The following is a 26,482-nucleotide window of genomic DNA, read 5'->3' as shown; positions in this document are numbered from 1 at the left end:
CCCTTTAGAGTTATGGGAATCATAATCACCTCAAGGAGATGTTAAAGTATGAATTTGTTCCAATTAATTGCTGTTGCAAGTTGACATTTCATTGTTAGTATATAGAAATGCAACAGATTTCTGTATATTAATTTTGTGTCCTGCAACTTTGCCAAATTCATTGAGTTCTAGTAGTTTTTTCTGTGGCGTCTATAGGATTTTCTTAATATCATGTCAACTGCAAAGAGTAACAGTTTTATTTCTTTATTTCCAATTTTTTTTCACATTTAGACTAGATTGAATTTTTTTTTTTACTGAAGTATAGTTGATTTACAATATATTAGTTTCAGGTATACAGCATAGTTATTCAATATTTTTATAGATCATACTCCATTTAAAGTTATTATAAAATATTGTCTATATTCTGTGTGCTGTACAATATATTTTTGTGGCTTATTCATTTTATACATAGTAGTTTATACCTATTGCTCTCCTACTCCTATCTTGCCCCCCTTTACCTCTTCTCACTGGTAACCACTAGTTTGTTCTCTATATCTGTGAGTCTTTTTCTGTTCTGTTATATTCATTCATTTGTTTTATTGTTTATGTTCCATATATAAGTGATAACATACAGTATTTGTCTTCCTCTGTCTTCCTCTGATTTATTTTGCCAAGCATAATACCATCCAGGTCCATTCATGTTGGTGCAAATGGCAAAATTTCACATTTTTATGGCTGACTAATATTCCATATATATACACCGCTTCTTCTATATCCATTCACCTGTTTATTGACACTTTAGTTGCTTTCATATCTTGGCTATTGTAAATAATGCTGCTATGAATACTGGGGTGCATGTATCTTTTTGAATTTCTTTTTTCAGATATATGTGTGTGTGTATATATATATATATATATATACATACACACACACACACACACACACACAGACATTTTTTTAAAAGAAGACATACATATGGTCAACAGGCACATGAGAGATGCTCAACATCACGAATCATCAGGGAAATGCAAATCAAAACCATAATGAGACGGCTTCCCTGGTGGCACAGTGGTTGAGAGTCCGCCTGCCAATGCAGGAGACATGGGTTCGTGCCCTGGTCCAGGAAGATCCCCCATGCCGCGGAGTGGCTGGGCCCGTGAGCCATGGCCGCTGAGCCTGCATGTCCGGAGCCTGTGCTCCGCAACGGGAGAGGCCACAGCAGTGAGAGGCCCGCGTACCGCAAAACAAACAAACAAACAAACAAAACCACAATGAGATACCACTTCACATATGTCAGAATGGCTATTAACAAAAAGACAACAAATAATAAGTGTTGGTGAAGATATGAAGAAAAAGGAACCCTTGGGCACTGTTGGTGGGAATGTAAACTGGTATAGCTACTATGGAAAACAATATGGAAGTTCCTCAAAAAATTCAAAATAGAACTACCATATGATACAGCAATTCCACTCCTGGGTATTTATCTGAAGAAAATTAAAATCCTAATTAGAAAAGATATATACACTCTCATGTTCATTGCATCATTATTTACAATAGTCAAGATATGGAATGGATAAAGAAAATGTGATATATATATGACATAATATGACATAAAAAAGAATAAAATCTTGTCATTTATGACATCATGGATTGACCTAGAGTGTATTATTGTAAGTGAAATGAGTCAAACAGAGAAAGACAAATACTGTAGGATTTCACTTACATGTGGAATCTAGAAAAACAAAACAAATGAACAAAACATAACAGAAGAGAAACAGTTACAGATTCTCTGTATCTATGACAATAATGGTTGACAGAGGGGAGGGAGTTGGAGATGAGGGAGATTAAAAGGTATAAACTTCCAGCTGCAAAATAAATGTTACAAGTATGAAATGTACAGTGGGAAGAATATAGTCAATAATTATGTAGTATCTTTGTATGGTAACAGATGGTAACTAGATTTATCATGGTGATCATTTTGAATTGTATAGAAATATCAAATGTAACAGAAACTAACAGTGTTGTAGGTCAATTATATTTCAGAAACAAACCAACAAACTCATAGGAAAAAAGATCAAATTTGTGGTTACCAGAGACAGGAGCTGGGGGAGGGGGAATTGGTTGAAGGCAGTCAAAAAGTACAAACTTCCAGTTATAAGATAAATAGGTACTAGGCATGTAATGTACAACATGGTAAACATAATTAACACTGCCGTACGTTATATATGAAATTTGTTAAGAGAGTAAATCCTGAGTTCTCATCACAAGGAAAAACAACTTTTTAAACTTCTTTAGTTTTGTATCTATATGAGATGATGGATGTTCACTAAACTTATTGTGGTATTGAAAAAAAATTAAAAATAAATAAGTAAATTTCTGACATGGCTGAATACATAAAATAGGCATTTAGGGGAACATTAACAAAAAATATAATTTTTTGAAAATCTAAAACAGTGTGAAATTATGTAGGTTAAATGTTAACCTCTTTGGTTATTGCTGTTGCTATGGGTGTTGGTCTTTTTCTTTTGATATAGTTTAAAGCATGAACAAACTATTTATCTTTCCATTAGAATTTAATGTTAAAATTTTTACCCATTGGAAAATAAACTCCACACCTGTGTGTAGCTAGCTTATTTGCTACTCAGATAAAATAATCTACCTATTTTTTTGTCTCCTTTTCTTGTTCATTTTCTGTATTTTTTGGTGCCAGTTAGTATTTCTAGCTCACGATGTGAACAAAAAATAAGATTTTAGATTTACAGTGTCTTGTGACTTTTTGACAGCTTTCATGAGGTATTTGAACCTTTGGACAAAACTGAGACTTGGGATATTTAGTGAATGTAATTAATTCATGTAGTCTTCGCCTCCAGGTCATTTGGATTTGTACAAAGCTGCTTATAAATGCAAAATATCTGCTTGCCATTCTCAAAGGAGTATGGCCCTAATTAAACTGCAACATAGTGTTATTATTCTTTTTGAACAAATTTTCCCTATGTGTTGAATTTTTCTTTAGTAATTTTGCAGTACTAAAAATCAAGAGAAAAGAAGAGAAATTTAATCTCTTATTACATTGCATTTCATCTGACAAAGAAGAAATGACGGTACTCCAAACAGAAAAGCAGCCATCTGTTGGAAAGAAATACGAGAAGCTGAATTGTCAAATTCTCTATTTTAAGCTTTCTTCAGCAAAATTGGTCATCAATCATGTTTTAAAATAGAATGTGGGCACAGGAAACATTCGGGGGAAAAATATTTTTCCACATTATTGTTTTCTGTTTTATTCGTGGCACGGTGCCTTACAGGGGTTATGTTCATTCTAACCACAAAATTCAGCATTCTCAAAGTAGACTACTCTACTTTAAGTGATCGTATATTGGATATCAGAGAGCAAGTTGCCAAGGACTATGTTCAATATCTGGATAGATGAAGAGGATAATGTTTCCTTTGTGAAAAGTGAATTCTATTTATTAGTTCATGCACTCATTCATCTATTTATTCAGTCCGAATGCAACAGATATTTTTAGCTTTTATTCTGTGCCAGGCTTTTTGTTAGGTATTGAGCATTTAAAAATGAATAAAATACTATACTTTCCTCAAAGAGATCAAATATTCCATTCCCAGTTACACTCCATCCAACAGGCTATGCCAAATGTCAAGTGAAAAAGTTACCACAGTTCCAATTATCCATAAAGAACAACTCATTGTTATTCCCACCACTTGTCTAGCTTAATCAGCCCTCAAGTCTTAAAGCTGTCAGGCAATATTAATTTCAGTGATATCTAAAAGGAGCACAGACCTAAAAATCCTGCTTGAATATAAAGAACCCCTCTGTTTTCCTACTCTGCTATTGGAAAATGCTTTGTTATTGTTGGAAAATGAATTAACTTCATAGAAAACAAATGTCTATTGCCATCATGGAGCCATACTATACTTTCCATTAATCCCCACTTTGGGCCATTAATAAAATTAAGAGAAAAAGGATAGAGGTGAATTGAAGAGAGCTAGGTTTTCATTTTCTGGTCACTAAAAAAAATGCTGTGTTTTTATGAGAGACTATTTATAACTCATATGGCTTGTTTGAAAGTATGACTTAGGTTGCAACCATGGCAGCCGATGCCAAGGTTTTATGTCGGGCGTGTAAAGGATCATGAATTTTGTAGTACTGTAGATTTTTATTTTCACGCTATAATGCATAATTTTTCAACATTTAACTGAATTTATTTTAAAGTGTTTAGGTTCCCAGAAGAAATGCCTTATCACTACAAAGCATAATCTACCTCCATTTTTTTCTTTTTGTTATTTTTCTTAAAATGTTTTTTGTTGGATTAAAATAATTAAATGGCCTATTTAGTTGTAGTTGCACTACAAAATTGTATAAAATATTCTTTTTAAGAAGTTATATTTTTCCTTGTGGGAATGATGTCAATTTCTAATTGTTGCCTACAGAGAAAAGAGTAATGATACTTAAAAACTTCTGCTCCTAGACTGGTAAACAGCTTTGACCAAATGTGTAAATCTAACCCTTAGAATTAAATGAATAAAAAAAAAATTAAATGAAGGATTATGGGACGCTGATGAACAAACAGTAACAGAGTAAGAGTAATGACAGAAAGAAACACCTGTAAATAACATCTACAAAAAACCCAGGTGACAAGAATTTCTCCTGAACCTAAAAATACAAACTACCAACAGCTACGACAGCATTCAGTATCATCATCTATGATGTAAAAGCAGAATAAAGGAATCGGTGCCTCAAATGGCCCTGACAGTAGAACAATAAAATTGCCAGTAGGTACTTAATGGAAAGTACAACAGGTCAATCTGAAAACACAGACAAATGTGGAAGAAGGGGCTTCAACAGCGTACAAATTTCAAGTTAGTGTGAGGCGACAGTGAAGGATATCTGATGATGCTGGAGAGTATGGATTTTAGAAAGTGTCAAACGCACCCTTTTTTCCCAGAGGGTAGAAACTGCTGGGAGTTGAACACAGATTGAGTTGGGGAGGAATAATGGTTACTCTTCATTGTTGATGGGGGAGAGTAGATTGTATCCCACTTGCTTCACCTCTACACTTAGCACATGCTTCTAGTATTACACTGTATTCCTATCACACTGAATTCCATACCCTTCTCTTTTATGCATATTTCTCTCAAACTAAAGCACTACGAATCTCAGGATAGGGACCATATTTTATGATAGTTCCAGTATAGTATCAGTGTATTCCACTTTCTAAGATATTACATGTAAAGTTTGAAATCACAAAAAATAACATTGAAATTGGACAAATCTGAATAATTTTTATATTGTTGCCTACTTATACTTTTCAGTCTGCTTGAAATATTTCTGAACATTTTGTAAAAGAACTGTGAATAAAACCATATTAAAGTGATAATGGAACACAATTATTATTGGTTAGCATTACAACTTCATGGATCTTCCCCACCCTCCCTGTGATATATATCCAACCATGTGAAACACCATAATTTAACCATTGAGGTCCATATATCACTATGCTGAAGAAGAGCCTTGACTTAAAAGAAAAACCACACACACAAAATTATAGCATTCTTTTATATAGTCTTTAAAGAGGAAGCATTTCTAATAACATAATAATAGTAGCAATTATTACTTCTAACATCACTTAGATTACTACCACTTATATACTTACCTCTGATTCATACATATGAGTATTTTGATCAATCAATCTCCTATTTTATAGGAGATTGAACATATTGGGTGCTTTGAGTTAATTACTATAAGAAGTGTGTACGCCTGAGTGTGCTTGTGTGGCCATAATATTGAATATTGTTCACACACGGATACCATCACCTCCTATAATCAACTCTTGCATTAAATGTATATAAAGCTGAAAATGACAAACTTACTTTAAGCCTGGCCGCCTGTACAACCTCTACATTATTTGTTCTTTTGAACTTAGGCAGAAGCCCCTGTATAAATGTGAACATTATTTGAACACCATGAAACCTTAAGTTCTTGTTGATCATTAGCATATTAACTTGAATTCACTATCTAATTAGCATAGTATAGGAAAGCATGATATATGTCTGTAGGGCCATGCATTTATTTGAGCAACTTAAGCCACAGACTCAGGCTCATGGGTTTGGAAGGTGTTTATTCTAAGAGTTGGGGAGTAAGGCTTCCTTGTTCAATACACCTGCATTAGGTTGGCACCTCAAGGCCTCAGGAACAAACTCAACACAGCAGATTGCTCTTTGGAACACCTAGAGACGTTTGCGAGAAAATTTCAGTGTGGGGCTTCTCTAGGCTTCTCTTTTCCCCTGTTTAACTCCAAAAGAGAGGTGGTTCTATAGCCAAGAGAAAGGAAAGGACTTTCATAGGGGAAAGACAAGCACCGCATCTTTACCATCTCCTTATATCCACATCCAGTGGGATGGCACACTCTGCAATTGTTTGGTGAATGTGGTAATGGATGCCACCACCTACCTTCAGTCACTGCTCTGCAACTTCAATAAGTAATTTCCAATGTTTTCCTTCAAATTCATCTTCTATAACATAGGAGGAATTATCTTGAGGGTCTTTTTGTCTTTTCTTCCAAAAATGAAGAGGACACTTTACATACTTACTATACAAAGATGAGAAATAAAAGATAAGAAAACAGGCTTTGAGTTGTAATATATTAAATAATCTCAGCTATTTACATGCTAGAGGCTAAAAAACAGTGCCCGTTATCTAATACACATAATTTTATTCCATAAAAGGAATAAATCTAAGCTGAAGGAGTATATAGTTTTCCCTCTTAAATATAATGGAATGATTTCCATTTTTAATAGGAAAAATAAATGTGACCTATAAATATTTCATATTTTTACATAAGTTCCCCTCCTTTAAAGGATGATTTCTAGTGGGACTGTGGAAAACAAATGGGCTTTGGGGTTAGCGTGGCCTGAATTCCGCTTTGGCTCTGCCCCCTATAGTGTGCTATGTGAGTTAATCAAGGAGCTCCCCAATATTTGGATTCCTTTAAGTATGTGAAATTGCTTAGCACAGGGCAGGTTTCAAGACTTTTGTCTTTCTTTTTCTTGGTATTTAGCAGAACAAGTGATATTGGGTGACAGAAAGAGGGAAGACTCTAGATGAGACCGAGAGGACAGGCACTGCTTAGGGAAAACTATAAGCAGGAAGGGGCTCAGGGCAGTTGCTCTTGGCTCAGTAGGCTACAAAGAGGGCTAGAGAGAGGAAAAGTCTTAACGGAATATGCAAAATAAGTGTCTTTCTGTCTGTCCAGGGATGTGTGAGTAGACAGACAGATTGTCATCAATTTTGAGGGTTACTCGGGATGATCTGAGTAATACAGATTCTATGGAATGAGAAAAATCCTATTCCATAGAATGGGATTTTGTTGGGTGTACAAACTGTGTGTGTTTAAGAGCTGGCCCACCAGAGCAACAGCGAAGAGTCTTCTTAGAGGCTCTAGGACTTGGTGTGAGGTAGGGCTGTCTGATCTCTGCTCTCTGCTCTCTGCAGATAGAGGGTATCTGCTCTAAGGGGGTCCCAGCAGGGTTCATCTATTTAAGGACACTGGTATTTCCCACAGCCACTTTGTTGGTCAGAAGCTGGGTGGAATAGTGGTGAAGAGGACAGGATCTAGGGACAGCATGCTGAGGGGTGACCCCGACGTTGCCTCTTACTAGCTTAGCCATGTTATTTAGGTCTTCTGCTCAATTTCCTCATCTTCAAAATTGGCAGTAGTAACAATTCTTATCTCATAGGGACATTTGGAGGGAGTTCAATGCGACATCAGTGTATAAGTCACCTAAATTTGGTTATCCTTCTGTCACATGTGATCTGAGTCCTATAGCAATTAACACAGCAGAACTATATTTGCATAAGTAGCTTTATACTCTCTGCTTATATGCTGAGCAGAGCTGATTCACTTCACACATAATTTGCAACTTGTTACAGAGTTTTTTCAATACTAATATCCAAACATGTTAGACAAAGAAAAGAGGATGGACACTTTTGTTTGTTTGATTTCCACTGATTTTGTAGTACTGTATTTTCAACTTCTTAGTGACATTGGCTGTATTAAAGGTCTGTGCCACGCACCCTGCAGTGAATGAGAAACCGTTTTTACAGCTGCCATTACAATGAAACCCCTAATTGCCTTAATAATTTTATTGTTCTTGCAATATAAAATTATACTGATAGATCATTTTAAAGTAACACATTTTTCTTAAAGAGATGAGATAAGGAAATAAAGTGGTAATAATGTGTTTAATTTATAAGTAAACTCTAGGAATACAACTTATTTCATTTTGTTACTATCACAGAGAGTAAAAATTTATCATGTTTTTAACAGAGTATTAACAAGTCCCATTATTAACACATCCCATTTATCTCCTGTTTATTCATTTGTCATGTAGATGAAATTCCTTCTCTTTTCCACGTTGGAGACTAAGTTGTGATGATCAAATAGAACAACATAGACAAATAATTAGAAGATTAATTTGCTACAAGCCTCCCCAAGATGTCAGACGCGTATTATCTAGTCATGTATATTCAAGGCCTGGTTATCAATAAAACATAGGCAGAAGTTATGAAAATGGTAAGAAATAAGATATATTACTGTGTAATTTTCAAGCCCAATTTTTTCTTCTTACTCTCTCACACATCATTCAATTCACTAAAGATTCATTGCTCGTTATATGAGAAGAAATAGAATATTTTAGATATAAAATGAATAAAGCAAATTCTCTACCCACAAGGAATTTGCAGCAGAAAAAGAATAACACTGTCATGTGATGCAATCCAATGAGTACCACATAATGCAGTGACAATGCTATAAAGGATCTGAAACAGTGCTGTGGAGAACAGACGAAGAGCTCCTAACCACTGAGCCTGACTGCTGGAGACAAACAGAAAAGGTCCAGAGAGAAGAACCATCACTACTGACCCTGGAGGATTAAGCTGGGTGCATCCTGTGGGAAAAAGGAGGGCATTCCACAAAGACCATGTGCAAAGGCAAAGAGGTAGAACTGTTTTAGGAGATAAACAGGATTGGAGTTGAAAGGAACACAGAATGTATGACAAGGATTAGTGAGAGAAAAGTTTGGAATAAAAAATTGGGGCCATATGGTTAAAAGCTTTACATATCATGTAAGAAACTTGGACATGATCCTGGAAGCTTTAGGGAGCCACTGGATAATTTAAAAGGGAGTGTAGTGGTCAGAATTTTATTTAAAAAACAAAATCAAAGCAAATAATAAAACTGAGGGCACTTGGGATACAGCAGAATGTAAACACAAATGGATCAAGCATAAAAGTTGGAAACACGTTTGACCAAATTGCTGAATTGAGCCATGCTAAACAAACAGTCCATACATTTGCATGTATTAAAGAGAGCCTAATGTTCCTGAATTACTATTGTTCACTTAAGCTAGAATCACTACTGTTTTACGCACTCAAGAACGGGTACAAAGACAAAACAGACACATTGAAAGTTATCAGTTTTGTACAAGTAGATTCTTTTACTCTTCAGTCTCTTGTAGACTTCTTAAGATGATAAGAGCACTATCAATACATGATATATAATATAAAATAATATAATATAAATTCTTAAATCCATATAGAGTGTAAGGAAAATTATACATTTATATATATATAAATATATATTCTTTACTTACAACTAACTTGCAAAATCATTTTGTAAGAGCTAATTCATGTTCAGAAATATTTCTCAAATTTTTATAGTTTTTAATTTTTTTTTCTTTTGCGGTACGCAGGCCTCTCACCGTTGTGGCCTTTCCTGCCGTGGAGCACAGGCTCCGGACGCACAGGCCCAGCGGCCATGACTCACGGGCCCAGCCGCTCTGCGGCATGTGGGATCTTCCCGGACTGGGGCATGAATCCGTGTCCCCTGCATCGGCAGGCGGATTCTCAACCACTGCACCACCAGGGAAGCCCCCTATAGTTATTTTTAAAATTAAATGTACCTCGATACACCTACCTGCAAAAAAAAAAAAAAAAAAAAAATAAAAAAAAAAAAAAATTTTTTAAAAGGAAAAAAAAAAAAAAAAAAAAATTAAAAATATAAAGCAATTTTTGAAAGAGTAAAAAAAAAAAAAAAGCATATTTTACTCTGGGAAGATTTGAAGTTAATTCAAAGTCTTAAATCCATGAAGTTTAAGTTACTTCAAACTGGCCTCATGTGTCTTTGAACCCTTACTCATTGCAATCCAGGAAAATTGCTTTAGAACTAGACTAAAAGTAAAATTGTTTGGGATAGTTTATTCTTTCTTTTATGCAGTAAAATCATAACGTCTAGAATACTATATGCTTCCAATGTTCAAATTATGTTTCTCAACGTTAGTATTAAAATTTATTAAAAAGTAAAGGTTAATGTAATGGTTTTGAAAGGCAGAATATAGGTAAAATGGAAATGTAAGATATTTTAATGGAGAAACAAAAAGCTTTTAAATAAGACACACATCTCATTGTATTGAGAAAGCAAAAAGTATTAAGAATTTGGCATAAAACAGTTTATAAAATCATACAAGCAAGTACTTTGTACATTTCTAAGATTTTCCATTGAGTTATTTAGCAAATCAGTTTGATTTTTCAAAAGAAGCATGAATTTTAAATTTTAGATGTAGACATAGCAAGATCTACAAACTATTGTGACTTTCAAACCACCAGCTATTTAATTGTGTTGTCAAGTAAACAGTTTTGACTCCCTTCAAATGTTTCAACTTTCTAACACCATTTTATTCATACCTACACTCATTCAAAAGCTATGTATGAAGCATTTATTATCTGCCAGTTATTGCGTGACTCACCAGATACATTGCTGAGCAGGACCAGTTTGCCCTCACAGATTTTCAGTTGTGTATAAGGGGAACCTGGCATTTAAAATGCAGGAAACAGGGCTTCCCTGGTGGCGCAGTGGTTAAGAATCCGTCTGCCAATGCAGGGGACACGGGTTTGAACCCTGGTCTGGGAAGATTCCCGCACGCCGTGGAGCAGCTAAGCCCGTGTGCCACAACTACTGAGCCTGCACTCTAGAGTCCACAAGCCACAACTACTGAAGCCCTTGAGCCTAGAGCCCGTACTCTGCAACAAGAGAAGCCACCACAGTGAGAAGCCCATGCACCGCAACGAAGACCCAACGCAGCCAAAAATAAATAAGTAAAAATAAATTAAAAATAAAATAAAATAAAATGCAGGAAACAGCTGAAGATGGTGGAAGATTCAACTTCCACAAAAGCTTGAGTCTCATTATACGCTTATTGTATTATAATACATTAGTATCTAAATGACATGCCCAAAGCCGCCATGACAGTTCCTGGAAATCCCCTCCCCTTCCCCAAAATAGTTGGAATAATCCTCCCACTTGTTAGTCTATGAATTGTACCCTGGGGACTCTCGCCTTCCGAGATGGCCCACACTCTGTCTATGGAGTGTGTATCTCCCTGAATAAATCTGCTTTCACTCTAAACAAATAAATAAAATAAAAATAAAATAAAATGGAGAAAACAGTATGGCATGGATGAGTATGTTTGTTAGGGACCTCTTGATCAAGACCACCTGCCCTGGCCAGGCACGCTGGCATGAGTCGTCTCACAACAGGAGGTCCCAATAAGGAACACAGTACTGGCAAGCTGCCACCAAAACCAACTGGAGAAATTCAGGAGGGGCGAACCTCCCAGAAACCCTCACACTGGAAACCAACTTGACTGAGAGATATGTGTGCCAGAAAGGGCCCTGAGTTGGACCAAATATGGGCACGAGCAAGATGATTGGCCAGAGACAACCCAGAAACTAACCCCATCACCATAAAACCTGAGACTGGGAGCCACGAGGCAGAGCAGTCCTCCTGGGTTCCCCTACCCTGCTGTTCTCCCCAAGAGCACCCCTTTTCAATAAAGTCTTTTGCCTTATATCAGTACGTGTGTCTCCTCGGACAATTCATTTCCAAGTGTTAGACAAGAGCCCACTCCTGCTCCCCCTAGCCCCGTAACACCTCGTGACACACATATTTACAGAATGGAGAGAAGTTGGATGTGATTAAGTACTACAGCTTGTGAACGAGACCAGTAGGATGTGAAACTGAAAAGGTAAAGTTAGAGTCATTCATTCATATTAATGGAGTGGCTCTTATGTCCCAGGCACTGTGCTAAGATTATAGTGTAAATCCATTAGGTTATTTTATTGGTCCATGAGGGATCTGTTGGTAACTTGGACTAGAATGGTGGTGGTGGATAGAGGTGTGGAAAGAAGAAGAGGAAACAAAATTTTGACCATGGTCTAGAATAAGAAATATTTTTTTCCATTTCAACCCAGTGTATGCATGCACGTGTAAGTCTATAACGAAAATACATATTTGTGACTTAAAATTGACACTGATCTCTTTCAGCTTTAATTTACTATATTCCTTTTCATTAAAAGAAAAAAAATGATGGTCCTGACCCTTTTAACTCATATCAAAACTTGGGACCTGTAGCTTGTGAACCCCCGGATAGATAATTATGAATGATAATTAAATCCTTAATTTACTGGTTAAGGGAGTAAGGGGTGATGAGGGAAAAGTATCCAGCCTTGCTCTAGAGCATTTTGCTTCTCAAAACAGGATAGCAAGTAGCAACTTATATTAAACAGACTAGGCTTTGGAATGAGTTTATGATTTAGGGTGTGGACAAGTTGATTTTGAGGATCTTTTGCAACATTCAAGGACATGTGTCAAGTGGGCAGTTTGATCACAGGGTCCAGGGCCCAGTGCAATGGCCTGGTGTGTAGATGCTGATTTCTGAGTCAACTATATGCACATGGTCATTGTTCTGTAGATGTGGATACAATCACCTAGGAAGAGATCAGAGACCAGAGGAGAAGGCTGCCCCCTAAGCTTTGAGGAGCTGCCGACCTTTAAATGGCTGCTTGCAACTCAATCAACCCAAGGGAGACAGTGAGGGAGCATCTAAGGAGACAGGGAAACACCAGGCAGAAGTTGTGTCAATAAAAGCAGCAGAAGAAAGTGCTTTAGGATGGAAAAGTGTCATTGGTGACATTTCAGTACAATAATAAAAGTGGAAGGCAGATTGCCTTGTGCTAAGCAGTGAGTGTACGGTAAGAAAAAGGAGAAAGCACAAACAGGTCTCTTGAGAAATCTGGTGTGAGTGGAAAGGGCAATGAGGTCAGAGGCAGTTGGGTACAGACCCTACAGGGCCTTGTTAGTTTTGCTAAGAAAATTGGAATTTGCCCCATTATCATTGGGAGTTAACACACTTTTTACCCAGGAGTATGACACAATGGTTTTCATGAACTAGATAAATAACTGATAAGAATGTGAGGTAGATGGGCCATGTTTGGAAACACACTGGCAGTGGGAAAGCTATTTAAAAGTTGATTGCCACAATCCAGGTTAGAGAGGGCAGCAATTGAGTATCATTTAAACAAGATATGTTATAACTGTAAACTGAAAGTCTGTTTTCTCATACTTTGTCCTCTCATCCTTACATCAAGTCAGTTTATTCATTTCCATTAATATATGGTACTAAATTTAAAATAAGCCCTATAGAAAAGACTTTTTCCCCCAAGGGCTTTTAAAATGAAGTGTAATGTTCTCAGTAAAATAATCGTGGAAAGAAGTAGAGCAGTTTTAAAAAGAACTAGTGGGAAACAAAAATAATTAACTTTCAAAATTCAAGGCAGGAAAACAACTGACATGTTCTCAATCTACTCAGGATTTAGGTTCAGTTCCCGTTAAGAAGTCATTTACCCAAGGAACAAAATTATAATACATTTCAGTACATTAAAAAATAAATCTTATCTACTCTAAATAAGGACAATAAAATGCTTTCTTTTAATTGACACAGAAAGCAAGTAGCTCTTAGAATACCCTATGTTTTTCTCATTTTTAATAAATAGTGGAGCAACTAAAAATCATAGTCTAGATAAAATCACGCTTTCCTGTTCGATGAAAGTGTTAAAACTTTGAAATGATTAACCATAATAAGTAATTTTAAAAAATCCACTCCAAGTATCTGTTTTCTGTTTTTTTCCCTTTAGCTTTCCCCTAGACAATTTCCCATAACACGAGGACATGTCAAAAACACTTTTGAAAATTGACAGTGTTTTAGAATTAATGAACTACATTCCAGAAATATAAATTTGACTTAGCTAAAGGGCATAAAAATAAAATTTTCAAGACAAGCCCAAATGATCAGGAATGTAGTTAACAAATAAAGCAGAGAATAAATGGACAAGTTACGATTTAAAATATGAAGGTTATTGTATTTTTAATAATTTTACCTTCTTAATATATTGATATGCTGCCAGGCCCTGTCAACAAGGCATTTGAGTTCCACTGCAGTAGTGGACATTGATTTTTACTGATACTCCTTAGAATGGAAGAAGGAAAGGTAAATAGTATTATATTATTCAAGAGACAAAAATGCTTTAAGAATAGGGAAGGTGTGATGGAAAGAAAATAGATTTTGTGGCTTTCTTGTGTGTGTGTTTAATAAGATGATCAAAATACTGAAATCAATTTTGATTAAAAAAAATCTACTACCTCCCTCGGGAGTCATTAAAGATGAAAAAAATCAACCGTATGGAAGCTGATGTTAGAATAGTTGGGAGATTTCTCCTGCTGATTGACAGCTGTGAAGTCAGAAAGAGAAAAAAATTAAGTGGCTGAACAAATTTGTATTGTTAATATGGCTAAATGTTCAACTTCATATATTTGTTTGAATACTCTAAACACTTTTGACGGTAAGTGTTGGGAGAGTGGAAGGTGGAGAATAAAAGCAGTGGACTTGGTCATGTTGAAATTAAACATTTTAATCATATTCATAAACACTTCTTATGTGTTGTTACATTTTTTAAAAATTAATTTATGCCGTGTAGTATAAAAATGGAACAACACAATAGGGAAGAGAAAAGAGTAACCACCTCGCCCAGACTCTTAATTACAGAACAGATTCTTATAGGAAATGCAATTACTTTGAAATATTTCTGTTATCAGTATTTTATGATTATCTTCAAGTTATAAAAATATCACTATTTATTGATGTTCATACATTCCTGTCCCAATAGATAAGAATTTTGTTTATTCAAATACCTCAATAATTCCTCCTTCTACTTCTGTATTTTGATTGTTATATTACTGATTTTAGTTCCTTTAATGGATACCTTTGTAACTACATGGATAACTATGGATAATTTTGTACATTCAAAATTCATCAACACTCCATGGTGTCTTTTGAGATGCTGCTTTTTAAGATGAGAACATTAATTTTCTGAATGTAACCTCTCCTCAAGTTCTACTTCCAAATTCTGTCACATCCTATTTCTGTTCTATGACAAAAATTAAGTCCTTCATCCTGATTCTAAAAGTTGACAGCCAACAAAATGTTTACATAATGATGATCAGGTGAATATTTTTTTACCAAGGATGAAGCAGTGTGCTATTGTTACCCTTCCTTCTCTTCAGTTCTGCTGTTATAAGCCTTATGCCACACACAAAAACTGGTATTTCTAATATCAAAGAAAATTATTTCCCTGTCATTCTTGCCTATCAATTGTTTATATTAAGTTGCATTCTATTTTGTTTCATACTTAGATCATGTTTTTCTTGGACATGTTTTTGTTTTTCCTGGAATTTGAGATTGCCTTCTATTTTTTCTTATTGAGAGATAAAATCAATACCACATTTATTTCTAACTTCTTCCAAGTTCCTACAAATATTAACCTTCTTTTGTACTATACTCTTCTCTTACATTGAAAACATTCTTCTTAGAAGCAACTGGCTTCTAGATCAAATTTGGAAAGATTAATTGTAGGTCTCCAGCATGGCTAAGAATTTTTTAAATTGGACTCTTAAGCAAGACCAGCATTTCTTGTATGCTACATCTTTATCCTTCTTGTTTCCCAGCCTTGTTTTGCTAGTGTACAACTTCAAAACCTTCCTCATGGAGGATGCTTGTAAGATAAAACTTACAAATCTTAAAAAAAAAAAACTTTATTCATATTCACGCTTGATGCATGTTTTGGCTAAAAATATAATTTCAATTTCTTAAATATATCCCTCCCTCCATACTTTAAAAAATTCTATTCTCTATCTTCTAGGATATATTGTTTTTGTGAAAAAATTAGATGCAAGACTGATCTTGTTTCTTTTAAAAGATGTTTTGTTTTACTCTGTGAAGCTTTCTAGCATCTTGTTTTGATATACTCAATACTTTAATAATTGATAATAGTTCTAGGTGTAGGTCTTTCACAAATTCTTACTAAATGGCACTTAAAGTGTCCTTTAAATATGAAAACATAAAGTAATCTGTTCTATTTAAGATTTGGGGAAATTCTTCCATTATTTCTTTGATAATTTTTTTAATTGTTTTTTTCCCCCTGCTTTTTTTTCTTGAAAACTAGCTAGTCAGATATTAAATTTTCTGGATTAACACTTTATGTCCTTTAGCTTAAGCTCTTGGAGAGGTCCTCATTTTATCTTCCCAGTGTTCTACTGATTTTTTTGTTGTTGTTCTATTGATTTTAATTTAATTAATCATCCTTAAAACAAATCCTTATTCTTTTTTCTTATAGTTTTTTGGGTTGTTTCTTACTGTTGACTTTTCTTCCTTCACATATTACTTACTGAAACTTTTCTGAGTAGAGGTGGGTTTTCTTGATTTTTTAAAATGTCCTTTTCATTTCCATGAATATTTGCTTCTTTTGAGGTTAATTTTATCTAGGTCTTTATTTTCATGCTGGAGGCTTTCTTCAAATATCTAGTCATCTTTAATTGTTGTTTTATATTTTATACTGAGAGATGAGGATGACAGAGAGGAAGCCTGAAGATGTTAAAAAAACAATTGCTTTAGTGTGAGTGAGAAAGATGCTGGCCTTACCCTTGAGGTTCTCAAAGATGCCAGAATTATTAGCGCTTCATTCTAGGATGACAATATCCATCTAAGGTGTCTTAGTTTCCAAAACTGTTTGACAGTTTTTACAGAGAACAACTCTCCAATGTGCTGCCTGGAGGTAAATTTCTGGTCTGCACAAGTTGGGACGAGGCAGGAATCGATATGGAATCTATGATTTCCTCTATATTTTAAAGGAATTAATTTATCCTTTAATATTTCACCGTGTTTTCACTCCCACCCTCTGTTGTTCTCTGCATGTCTCATTAAACATGTTTCCTTGTCTATGTCCCCACCTCTTGCATTATAGATTTTGTATTTTATTTCGGTTGAATCATTTCCATCCTTTTATCTACTTTCCATCCTCACCATGAGTCCCTTCTTTTTCTTTTGTTATTATGGATTTATAATTTTTAATTCATTTACTGTGTCCTTTTAATGGTGTCTCAGAAGAGGTGAGAAAAATGTATATGTCGAGTCAGAGACCTTGAGCGAGAAGACCTCATCTCTGTAGGGACACTTTTTAAAAACATGATTTTGAGCTTGTAATGTCTCTGTACTTTTGATTATACTGATAGCTTAAATTCACCTGTGAGCACAGATGCAATTTGTTCTCAAAAGACTCTATTCACTCAACTGCTTCTCACTGACTTGTACTTTTATTCGGCCTGCCTCAACTTTAGCGTTGATCTGAAGAACTTCGGAGAAGAGAAAGGCACTCCACACCAGGTGATGCTGGAAAAGGTGATATTCTCAGTTAATTCCTCAGGACATAATCTAGTCCCCGCTGTGGCCTCGGAGGGAAGTTTTTTCCCAGCTGCAGAGTTCTCTGGAGCTCCAAGTGAAGCATGTGCCAGAAGCACTGTGTTTCCAGACAGCAGCTGTTATGCGCAGAGGTGATGGTCTAGGATAGGAATTCTAATTGCTTGTGGCAGCAGGACTGACAGTGCAGGAGACTTTATCAGTGGTGTTTTCACTGTGTTCACATGAGCCTACCTCAGTGGCTGTCAGCCCCGGAAGACATCACGCTTTTAGACTGGCCCTTATCTAACTTTAATCATCCACCCCAGAAGGGGATGAGTGGAGGCTTTGTGGAAAGAGACAGTCAGATTGCCTTCCTTCCCTGGCTGCTTCTTAAAGTAACATATGTTAAACACATTTATTAAGGTTGTAAATAAGTAAGCAAGTGCAAACACAGGCCTTCGCCCCCATCCTTCCCCCTCCACTCCTTTCTCATGAAGGGAGAGCTGCAGGCACAGAAGTGTGTGGCTGGATGGAGGCCCAGAAATCTGGAAAGTGTATTATGTGGGATCCCCGCGGAGAAGCACTTGGCTGCTGGCAGCCCTGGCTCTGGTTTCCACACACCATCAATCTGGTGCCTGGCAGTCACTGCTCCCTCCTCACCTCACCTCATGCAGAGAGCAGACAGCTCAGCTATTTGTCTCATGCTGCAGCAGCCAAGCCATTTGAGGAAGGGAAGAAGAGGGCAAGGAAGAATGATGGGGGTGGGGAAAAATAACAACCTTCCAACGGGCCACCACTCCTTTCAACTGTCAGCTGGTTCCTAAACAGCTTCAACTCGGACCTTCGGGTATAGACGGTGGGAGGAGGAGGAAAGCAGAGGTGACTCACAGTGCAAGGGCCAGAATCTCGACCAACCTTCGGGGTCAGTTCACAGTGGACATAAATGAAACTTCAGGTGTTCTCGGGAAGGAGGGTGGGTTTGGGAAACAGTGCTCGAGGCTACTTTGCAAGAATAGGAGAACAGGAGCTAAGCCTGTCACTAAACCTCTGGAGTTCTCATTTATTCCCCTTGTACAGAACAGGAAACTGAGTCAGGCAGAGGTCGGTTCAGCCATGAAAATCCCACACATATTACCAGGACCGGTAACATACGTGAGGCATCCTGTTATTCGAATAACAGGTATGTGTTTTCTTAGACTTCTGAAACTGCCTTGACAGTCTGAAAAAAGAAATAAGGAAAATGGTATTTCTGTAGAAGGAGAATTTTCTCAGGCCTTATGATGTCTATTATTTGAAATGTTCTTACTTCTGGTTTTTCTAGAAGAGTATTATGTATGCTTGTACCTTTTTGACTACTGCCCCAGCAGTGGCAGGAAAAAAGCCAGATGATGATTTAGGGTCTAAACTCTCACTCCCGCTAGCTTCAACTTTGACCTTAACCTCAGTCCTGATATTTTCTTGCAATAGGAAGGGACCCAGGCTTGCTTGATCAGTTTTTCCATGTCTGGTCTAAGGTCTGAGACCTGGATCCTACTTGAGTAGTGAGTAATTTGTGAGCCATAATGAACACAAATTATAACAGTAAGAAAATTTGCAATACCAGAGACTTGTAACAACCAAGGATAAACATTCCTATATTCACTAATTTCCTTTACTCAGACTGGAAGTTGTGTGAGAAAATAAAATGTTTTTCAGTGACTTAAAGGAACCACAAAAGCATAGATTTATCCCTGAAAAAAACTGTCTCATGTAAATGTATGCTCAATTTTTTTTTCTTTTTTTTCCCCACTAAAATTCTTGGGTTTGTGCTTTCTGGCCACAGGCTATGAGTGTTTGTTCTCAGTCATGACACCACTCAAGTTTTCTCACTCTTCTGTGAATGCAAACCCTGCCTTCTACTTTGGAGCCTCCCATTTTTATATTGACAGACTTGGGTGAAATTTCAATGTCAGCAGAAAACAGCTTTATTCAGCCAATGGTTATTTAGAATCTCATGAGATTAGGAGAATTGCAATACCTGACTTAAACATATAAACGCTTCACTCCCTGGGCTCAGTGTCTTTGGCTTCCAAGAATATTACACAAGGTTTATTATACGTTCAAGCTTGGCAATGCTTTATGCACAGGAGCTTTCAAACTGGCAGTGGATCTGGAGGTAATGAAACTGCAAGAACAACACATAGCAGGAAATGGTTCACTGGTTTTGAGGCTTCATTTATTCCAAAGAAAAGAGCAATGTTACTGTAACGAAGGTTAGCAGTATTTGTGTTAGAGCAATTGCAAAAATCTTATCTTCAACATGTGCATAAAATGAGAATGAAAATTAGTTTAACTTTTAAAGGGAAAAAAGTCATTTAACCACTGAGCCTGTTGTATTTCTTTCATAAAGTTATTTTAATACAACATATTTTTGTGCTTTATACGAAAACAATCACAGTCTAAATGCTCTGCCTTAATCAACTAAAGACAGTAAAACATTATTTCATTCTTTATTATCAAAGGATCAAGGAGATTAGCAGTTCAAAAACGATGAAGATACTGATATTTATTTATTCCCAACAAAATTATTATAGCTGTTTCCTAAACCCTAGTTTGCCACCTCCTTTTCCCTAACTTTTCAAAATCTGAGCCTCTGTTAATATTTTGTCTCATAACATTCATTTTCTTAATTCTTTCCTAGCTCAAGGAAGAGTATTTTTAAAGCCTAATTCAAAAGGATTACACCCCCCTCATCACACCTGTTGGACTTTAAACAAATCACACCCAGAGAATGAGTAGAAATAATCTTTTTTTTTTTTTTTTTTTTTTTTTTTTTTTTTGCGGTACGCGGGCCTCTCACTGTTGTGGCCTCTCCCGTTGCGGAGCACAGGCTCCGGACGCGCAGGCTCAGCGGCCATGGCTCACGGGCCCCGCCGCTCCGCGGCATGTGGGATCCTCCCGGACCGGGGCACGAACCCACGTCCCCTGCATAGGCAGGCGGACTCTCAACCACTGCGCCACCAGGGAAGCCCAGAAATAATCTTTTTTGTCGTTAGGAGAAGGGGGGTAGATGGATGCAAACTGAAATAAAAAATAAATCCTAGCTCTATAATCTACAATCTCATTGGCATGATTCCAATGCCAAGATCCCTTTCTATAAAGTCTGCTCTTGGGAATATGTGATTATTATAAAGGTCCATGCCAAAACATTTTATTAGAGATAATTCTGTACATTCTGATTCCAATCAATGGGCTCCTTGAGGCCAAATGTCATACTCCCTCTAGACTGTCTCCTTTGTTTCTAAGTGACTAACACCTAGGTCAGAGGCTGTGGCATTTTCACTACTCAGTGACTACTACCTGGTGTTTTTCTGACTGAGAACATTTGTGAGTTTCTTATTTACCTCTGTCACCCAGAACAAGAGTAGTCAGCCAATAAACACTTACTGATTTTATTTATATATTGGTGCTCTTGCAGATTACTGTTAAATTGGCAATACAAGAATTAACTTCAAAGAGTACATTCTAGGCTTGGTTCAGACAAACATGGAAAAGTTCAGTTCTTGATGTGGAACCTGCTGACTTGATGAAGTTTTCCTAAGGAAAACACTTGAATAGGTTCCCCCACTAAACTTTTTTTCATTACTGCTTATTGAAATTTCTACCTCTAATCAGTTCCATTTCAGAGAATAAAAGGAAAACTTCTATTCCTATTCAAGAAGTTCACTGCAAATGGTTAGACTGATTTAAGAACGTTAATGATTAGAAGTAATTGGGGAAGACTTTCATTTATCCCTAAATGAAGCACCTTGGTCTTCTAAGAGTGGAGCCTAGAATTAATCATTCTTTTCATTATTAGGTTAAATAGTTCATTTTATTTGACTGGATTTTCCAAGCACAGTTTTGTCTTCTGGCTAATTGTTGAGCTCAGCGCAGGGAAGGTAAATAATACCAAGCCTGCTCCATATGCAGGGGTTACTTTGGTCTATAGAAATACCTGGTTTAACTTAGCAAGACTGGTTCTTTTATTTGGAAGATCTAGTAAAGAAAGCTGGACTGTTTCTTCAGTTGTGTTTGATTGCTTTCATTAAAAATAAAATAATCACCCTGATACCAAAACCAGAAAAAGATATCACAAAAAAAGAAAATTATAGACCAATATCACTGATAAAACATAGATGCAAAAATCCTGAAAAAAATACTAACGAACAGAATCCAACAGCACATTAAAAGGATCATACACCACGATCAAGTGGGATTTATCCCAGGGATGCAAGGATTCTTCAATATATGCAAATCAATCAATGTGATACACCACATTAATAAAGGAATAAAAACCATATGTGACATCTCAGTAGATGCAGAAAATGCTTTTGACAAAATTCAGCACCGATTTATGATAAAAACTCTCCAGAAAATGGGCATAGAGGGAACCTACCTCAACATAATAAAGGCCATATATGAGAAACCCACAGCAAGCATCATACTCAATGGTGAAAAACTGAAAGCATTTCCACTAAGATCAGGAACAAGACAAGGATGTCCACTCTTGCCACTCTTATTCAACATAGTTTTGGAAGTCCTAGCCACGGAAATCAGAGAAGAAAAAGAAATAAAAGGAATCCAAATTGGAAAAGAAGAAGTAAAGCTGTCACTGTTTGCCAAAGACATGATACTATACATAGAAAATCCTAAAGATGTCACCAGAAAACTACTAGAACTAATCAATGAATTTGGTTAAGGTTGCAGGATACAAAATTAATGTGCAGAAATCTCTGGCATTCCTATACACCAACAATGAAAAATCAGAAAGAGAAATTAAGGAAACACTCCCATTTACCACTGCAACAAAAAGAATAAAATATCTAGGAATAAACCTGCCTAAGGAGGTGAAAGACTTGTACTCAGAAAGCTATAAAACACTGATGAAAGAAATCAAAGATGACATAAACAGATGGAGAAATAGACCATGTTCTTGGATTGGAAGAATCAATATTGTGAAAATGACTATACTACCCAAAGCAATCTACAGATTGAATGCAATCCCTATCAAACTACCAATGGCACTCTTCACAGAATTAGAACAAAAAATGTTACAATTCGTATGGAAACACAAAAGTCCCCGAATAGACAAAGCAATCTTGAGAAAGAAAAACAGAGTTGGAGGAATCAGGCTTCCCAACTTCAAACTATACCACAAAGCTACAGTAATCAAGACAGTATGGTACTGGCACAAAAACAGATATACAGATGAATGGAACAGGATAGAAAGCCCAGAGATAAACCCACGCACATATGGGCACCTAATTTACTACAAAGGAGGCAAGAATATACAATGCAGAAAAGACAGCCTCTTCAATAAGTGGTGCTGGAAAAACTGGACAGCTAAATGTAAAAGAATGAAATTAGAAGACTACCTAACACCATACACAAAAATAAACTCCAAATTGATTAAAAACTTAAATGTAAGACCAGACACTATACAACTCTCAGAGGAAAACATAGGAAAAACACTCTTTGACGTAAACCACAGCAAGATCTTTTTTTTTAAATAAATAAATAAATTTATTTGTTTATTTATTGGCTGCATTGGGTCTTCATTGCTGCAAGCAGGCTTTCTCTAGTTGCAGCAAGTGGGGGCTACTCTTCGTAGCACAGGCTTCTCATTGTGGTGGCTTCTCTTGTTGCAGAGCATGGGCTCTAGGCACATGGGCTTCAGTAGTTGCGGCATGTGGGCTCTAGAGCGCAGGCTCAGTAGTTGTGCACATGGGCTTAGTTGCTCCATGGCACGTGGGATCTTCCCGGACTAAGGCTTAAACTTGTGTCCCCTGTATTGGCAGGCGGATTCTTAACCACTGCAATACAAGGGAAGTCCAGCAAGATCTTTTTTGACCCACCTCCTACAGTAATGGAAATAAAAACAAAAATAAACAAATGGGACTTAATTAAACTTAAAAGCTTGTGCACAGCAAAGGAAACCATAAACAAGAAAAAAAGACAACCCTCAGAATGGGAGAAAATATTTGCAAATGAAACAACAGACAAAGGATTAATCTCCAAAATATAAACAGCTCATGAAGCTCAAACAAATAATCCAGTTAAAAAATGGGCAGAAGACCTAAATAGACATTTCACCAAGGAAGACATACAGATGGCCAAGAGAAACATGAAAAGATGCTCAACATCATTAATTACTAGAGAAATGCAAACCAAAACTATAATGAGGTATCACCTCACACTGGTGAGAATGGCCATTATCAAAAAATCTAGAAACAATAAATGTTAGAAAGGGTGTGGCGAAAAGGGAACCCTCCTGCACTGTTGGTGGGAATGTAAATTGATACAACCACTAAGGAAAACAGTGTGAAGTTTCCTTAAAAAGCTAAAAATAGAACTACCATTTGACCCAGCAATCCCACTCCTGGGCAAATACCCTGAGAAAACCATAATTCAAAAAGAGACATGGTATGATACTGGCACAAAAACATAAATATAGACCAATGGAACAGGATAGAAAGTCCAGAGATAAACCCATGCACCTATGGTCACCTTATTCTTGATAAAGGAGGCAAGAATACACAATGGGGAAGAGACAGCCTCTTCAATAAGTGGTGCTGGAAAAACTGGACAGCTACATGTAAAAGAATGAAATTAGAACACTCCCTAACACCATACACAAAAATAAGCTCAAAATGGATTAAAGACCTAAATGTAAGGCCAGAAACTATCAAACTCTTAGAGGAAAACATAGGCAGAACACTCTATGACATAAATCACAGCAAGATCCTTTTTGACCCACCTCCTAGAGAAATGGAAATAAAAACAAAAATAAACAAATGGGACCTAATGAAACTTCAAAGCTTTTGCACAGCAAAGGAAACCATAAACAAGACCAAAAGACAACCCTCAGAATGGGAGAAAATATTTGCAAATGAATCAACTGACAAAGGATTAATCTCCAAAATTGACAAGCAGCTCATGCAGCTCAATATCAAATAAACAAACAACCCAATCCAAAAATGGGCAGAAGACCTAAACAGACATTTCTCCAAAGAAGATATACAGACTGTCAACAAACACGTGAAAGAATGCTCAACATCATTAATCATGAGAGAAATGCAAATCAAAACTACAATGAGATATCATCTCACACCAGTCAGAATGGCCATCATCAAAAAATCTACAAACAATAAATGCTGGAGAGGGTGTGGAGAAAAGGGAACCCTCCTGCACTGTTGGTGGGAATGTAAATTGATACAGCCACTATGGCGAACAGTATGGAGGTTCCCTGAGAAACTAAAAATAGAACTACCATATGACCCAGCAATCCCAATACTGGGCATATACCCTGAGAAAACCATAATTCAAAAAAGAGTCATGTACCACAATGTTCATTGCAGCTCTATTTACAATAGCCAGGACATGGAAGCAACCTAAGTGTCCATCAACAGATGAATGGATAAAGAAGATGTGGTACATATATACAATGGAATATTACTCAGCCATAAAAAGAAATGAAATTGAGTTATTTGTAGTGAGGTGGATGGACCTAGACTCTGTCATACAGAGTGAAGTAAGTCAGAAAGAGAAAAACAAATACCATCTGCTAACACAAATATATGGAATCTAAAAAAAAAATGATCATGAAGAACCTAGGGGCAGGACGGGAATAAAGACACAGACCTACTAGAGAATGGACTTGAGGACACGGGAAGAGGGAAGGGAAAGCTGGGACAAAGTGAGAGAGTGGCATGGACATATATACACTACCAAACGTAAAACAGATAGCTAGTGGGAAGCAGCAGCATAGCACAGAGAGATCATCTTGGTGCTTTGTGACAGCCTAGAGGGGTGGGATAGGGAGGGTGGGAGGGAGGGAGACACAAGAGGGAAGAGATATGGGTTATATATGTATATGTATAGCTGATTCACGTTGTCATAAAGCAGAAACTAACACACCATTGTAAAGCAATTATACTCCAATAAAGATGTTAAAAAAATTTTTTTTTTGGAGAGACTAAAAACAAGCAAACAAACAAACAAGAGAAGTTACTGATGATGGCACTACCGGAGCCTGGAAGCATGGGAGCCTCCAAATCCACGCAGTTTCCTCTAGCTTGCTTCTTGCCAGGCCCCTGTTCCCTCAGATTCAGGGCCTGGATTTTAGGCATGTGACCCTGGGCAAGTCAGATTTAGGCTGGCTATTCCTGGAGGAAGCTCCCAGATCCTGAAGACACTAGGGGTCTGCCTCAACAAAGCTTGGGGCAGGGAAAGCCTCCCAACCCATCCACGCATCTTGAGCCAGCCAGCTGCTCTGCCCTCATCCCTTTAAACCAGGGCCTGAATACTAGGCCAGCAAGCCCCAGAGAGGCTGGAAGCTGACCTAGACTTGTGTGTTCTGAAAGGCAGGAGACTCCAACAGACCCTTGGGTGTAAGGGAAGCCTGTTTTCTCAACCCACCCACATCCCTTAAGCTAACTGCAAGTTCTTCCCCGAACGCATCAGGCTCTAGGGTCTCCATGTCTGGTCTAGTAATGGTCAATCCATGCTCATGGTGACCCTCTATCTAGAAGGTATCCTCTACCCTCAATCTCTGCTGTTGCCACAAACAAAACCCCAAACCTCTATGTTTTGATTTGTTTATGGATAGAAAAATTAACATCCTCACTAAGTTAGATACCCACGTGGATTAACTAAAAAACATCCCTAAGAAACTTACCAACATGACCGATGGACTCCCAATGGCAGGTGCAGCGGGGCTGAAGAGGGCAAACCCAAACCTGGGTATGCAAACACTGTGATTATGTGAGGGTTTGGCTTCAGGGTATAAATCCTATTTATAGCCTGCTTTTTTCCCAACTAAAATAGTGTGTGTGTGTGTGTG

This window comes from Lipotes vexillifer, unplaced genomic scaffold (genome assembly GCF_000442215.2).
Source record: "Lipotes vexillifer unplaced genomic scaffold, Lipotes_vexillifer_v1.1 scaffold1504, whole genome shotgun sequence".
In the NCBI taxonomy this organism is placed as follows: domain Eukaryota; kingdom Metazoa; phylum Chordata; class Mammalia; order Artiodactyla; family Lipotidae; genus Lipotes; species Lipotes vexillifer.
Note: the sequence above shows the minus strand (reverse complement) of the source record.